The sequence below is a fragment of the Sinocyclocheilus grahami genome, unplaced genomic scaffold (assembly GCF_001515645.1).
Source record: "Sinocyclocheilus grahami isolate Dianchi unplaced genomic scaffold, SAMN03320097.WGS_v1.1 scaffold1095.1, whole genome shotgun sequence".
In the NCBI taxonomy this organism is placed as follows: domain Eukaryota; kingdom Metazoa; phylum Chordata; class Actinopteri; order Cypriniformes; family Cyprinidae; genus Sinocyclocheilus; species Sinocyclocheilus grahami.
Genome location: NW_015506274.1, coordinates 453,364 through 457,782, shown reverse-complemented (window position 1 = coordinate 457,782; position 4,419 = coordinate 453,364). Strand labels below are relative to the sequence as shown.

The 4,419-nt window shown below is 36.2% G+C and overlaps 1 pseudogene; it reads left to right on the top strand.

Annotated features, from left to right (window-relative positions):
• LOC107566722 (epidermal growth factor receptor-like) overlaps positions 1-4,419 on the top strand; it is a 31,509-nt pseudogene that overhangs the window by 3,080 nt on the left and 24,010 nt on the right.

Genomic DNA, 4,419 nt, shown 5'->3' with positions numbered 1-4,419 from the left:
CACACGGCTGGGGGCATTCAAGTCCTAATGAGTAGTGATGTTATCTATCAACAGAAGCTAGGGCCACCTAGTGGCTAGGAGTGTTATTGCATAGAACCAGTGTAAGCAAAATGATGGGGAGTGTTACTAGTTAGTGCCAACTAGAGGTTGGGAGAGTCATTGCAATCAGGGAGAGTTCTTCCAAGCTGGGCCTTACAGTGAGAAAGAGTAAGCGCTCGGACCATTCAGAGGAGTTCTCTGCCTTGAGCACTATTCATCTTGGCCCACCACAGAGTCTTTCCGTTGCCGCTCTGAGCACTTAAAACAAATGCCCACCTACACTGAATTCTGACTGGTTCATTAGCTGCAAAAGACACCTACATGCCTCAGATTGGCTCTGACTCCAGCAGCCTCATTTGAGTTATTGCAATAATTTTAGCCTTTTATTTGTGTAATAAAGATTTTGAAATTGCTTGGGCAGAGCCTAGACCTGTGGTTTGACTTGACAATTGCAGTCTACAGACACTCTCCATGTAATTTGTGTAATTAGAACAAATTTGCATTGCAAAATGGGCTAAAATTCCACAAATGTGAAATGCACAAGAAGGCTCAAGACTGTAATTGTTGCTAAACTCTGTACAAAGCTTTGATTCATTGATTTGAATATGAATGTACAATACAGTTTTATTATTTTTAATTTATTATTTTAAATAAAGTCTCTTAGTGCATTTATTTGATCAAAATACAATAAATAATATTATGAAATATTAATACAATTTCAAATAACTGATTTCTATTGTAATATATTTTAAAATGTAATTTATTCCTGTGATGGCAAAGCTGAATTTTCAGCAGCCATTACTCCAGTATCACATGATCCTTCAGAAATCATTCTAATATGCTGATGTTGTGCTCAAGAAACATTTTATTATCAATTCTGAAAATGCTTGTGCTGCTTAATTTTTATGTGGAGACCATGTTTAAGATCTTTTCTGAGGATGTTTTCTGTTTTTTTATATATATATAAAGGTATCATTTAAGGATTCTCTGGTGAATAGAAAGTACAAAAGAACAGTATTTATTTTCAACAGTAATCCTTTGAAACAATGAAAGTCTTTACTGTCAATGCATCCTTGCTGAAAAAAAGAAGGAAAGAATGGTTTACTTTCCCATGTCTGTCTTTAATATTAAATGAATAAAAATGATTTCGATGTGTTCAAAAGGATATTCAAAGGTATTTTGGTTGGGAGGTTTAACAGCTAACCAAATTGCAAAAATAATGAAAACTTAATCACCACCAGATAACATTTTTGCTTCTGTTGGTTTTGCTGGTATTGTTCTTTTCCCCATAAAGGCCTCAGATGGATTTAATTGGGCTTTCTTTCTCTCTGTGTGTTTAAGTGTGTCAGGGAGCGAACAACAAACTGTCTCTTCTAGGAACGGTGGATGACCATTATCAGATTCTGGTAAAAATGTACAGCAACTGCACCGTCGTTCTGGAAAACCTGGAAATCACATATATGACAGAAAAACATGACTTGTCCTTTCTCAGGGTACGATATATCCATTTTCAAACACTATGATCAATGTTATTTTACTGTTACCTTAGTGCTTGGTTGTATTGTAAGACATCCGTACACCATATTTTTACTATGTTGCTAAGTCCAGTTTATATTTCATGACATATTTAAAAAAAAATGTAAACTATATGCTATTCCAGACAACTCTTTATATAGTTATAGTGTTGTAGGCTTAGTGAGTTTTGTGTTTAATGTTGTTTTGTGTTGTTGTTCTTGATTTTTAGAGCATCCAAGAAGTTGGTGGCTATGTTCTTATTGGGATCAACACGGCTCCTAGAATCCCTCTTGAGAATCTGCGCATCATCCGTGGCCACTCTCTTTATGACGACAAATATGCTTTAGCTGTCCTCCTGAACTACAACAACAGCATCGGACAAGGCGTGAACCAGTTGCCACTAACTAGCTTAACTGGTATATGGTTATGTAAAACTCTTCTTTGTGTGTGTGTGTGTTTCCTGATAAATGGGAATAATAGATGCTCCTAAATGACCTATTTATGTCTTTCACACATTTGTTTTGTAGAGGGAATAATATTCATTACTTCTCATGCCCAGCTCTGGAATTTATATTTGGAAAATATTAATAGACCTGTATTTCAAATGTGAAGTTTGTCATACGTGAAAGCATTGTTCAAACACTGTCATTTTCCATTCCTAGAAATACTGAAGGGTGGGATTAAATTTGCCAATAACAATCATTTATGTAACGTGGAGACCATCCGGTGGACTGACATTCTGAACATGAAGAGACAGCCTAAAATCGAAGAGGAATCAAACTCAGCAGAACACTGTATGTCCCTCAGAAGTTTTTACATGTATATTAAATGGTACTAATTAATTTTGCATTTTGAATGAGAATGTTCTACTTTACCTCCCACAGGTAAGAAGTGTGACCGGAGCTGTTACAATGGGTCCTGTTGGGGCCCTGGTCCCCAAAACTGTCAAAAAAGTAAGTGGTCTTAAACTACTCAAGTGACTGAATCAAATTTTTTTCTACCTTTTAAATCTTACTGAATTAGTGAAAACATAATATTTAGAGGTGTTTCATAAAGATATGTGACCCTGGACCACAAAACCAGTCATAAGCGTCAATTTTTTTCGAAATTGAGATTTATACATCATCTGAAAGCTGAATAAATAAGCTTTCCATTGATGTTTGCTAGGATAGGACAATATTTGGCCGAGATACAACTATTTAAAAATCTGGAATCAAAATTCTCAAAATATTGAGAAAATCACCTTTAAAGTTGTCCAAATGAAGTTCTTAGCAATGCATATTACTAATCAAAAATTACGTTTAATATATTTACAGTAGGAAATTTACAAAATATCTTATCCTAATAAAATATCCTAATGATTTTTGGCATAAAAGAAAAATCTATAATTTTCAGAGTGAATAATGACAGTAATATGACTCCGAATGTGAGAAATTCACAGTGTTAAAAACTATAACACTTATACTTATTTTGATTAAATAACAGTACAGGGCATGTCTGCAGTATTACAGTGAAACATTCATTACAAGTGAAGTGTACAGCTGCAGTAAAAGTAACCTCAAGGGCAATGAAAATACTTTGACTAGTGCGCTCATGGGAAATGTTGTTTGTGTGATCTGTAGGCCTGTAAGGACTTCCAGGATGAGGGGACATGTAAGGACGCATGTCCACGGCTCATGCTCTACGACCCCAACACCCACCAGCTCGCTCCCAACCCTGACGGGAAATACAGTTTTGGGGCAACTTGCATCAAGATTTGCCCATGTAAGTCGCCTCAAGATAAATGTCTTCATTCTGTCTTCCTGGTTGAACACATAACCATGTGAATTCAAGCTGTTAAGGTCATTGCACACTGAGTCAGAAAATTTCGTCCAAAATTTTCACACGTTCAAAAATAAAACCTCACATTATGTCAATCACGTTTACACACTGCCTCCGAAATATTCGTCCGTCATTAAAAAATTCGGATCGGGTTCGATTTTTTAAGTTTTTCGCATCTGTAGCAAGCATTTTGAGAGGTGTTTTGACAGTTCAGAGCCACCGTACAAGCGAACACCAAAATCCAGAATGGCGATTGTCAAGTTCATCCACTTCGTCTCGCAGTACAAAGCACTGTATATACTGTAGATTGGTGGTCTTATGTGGCTCTGGTATCACTAGCAAAAGCATCAAATTGAGCCACTGACATCTTGAAGTAAACTTTGAATCGTTGAATCGCATCGGGCTGCTCCTGAGGGGGAACTCTCCGTCCTCTCTATATCTCAGGATTGGGATTCTTTTTCTTTTTTTAAGAAGCGAGAGGACAACAAAATCATCCTCAATGCTTGAAGACTCCATTTAGTGCTGTTTTGCACATTTATTCGCAACGGATTAATTAATACGCATCGAACTCAGTGTGCAAGGTTTCTGTGCGTGACACATTTTTAGGATTTCGAATACGAAAAAACGCATACGAAAATTTCGGACTCAGTGTGCAGAGAGAAGAAAAGTTCATGACAAAATGAAAAGTTTGTCATCATTCACTCACCCTCATGTTGTTCCAAACCTTTCGTCTTTCTTCTGGTGAACACAAAATAAGGATATTTTAAAGAATGTTGATAACCAAAAAGTTGCCGGTAGCCATTTACTTTAACCATGGTATTTTTTCCATACTATGGAAGTCAATGGCTACTGGTAACTGTTTGGTTACCAACATTTTCAAAATATCTTCTTTTGTGCTCAGCAGAAGAAAGAAATTCATACAGATTTGGAACAACATGAGGGTGAGTGAATAATGACAAAAATGTCATTTTGGGGTAAGCTATCGTTTTAATTTTAATTTTTATTTAACCAGAAAAGACTCTCTGAGATTAAAAATCTCTTTCA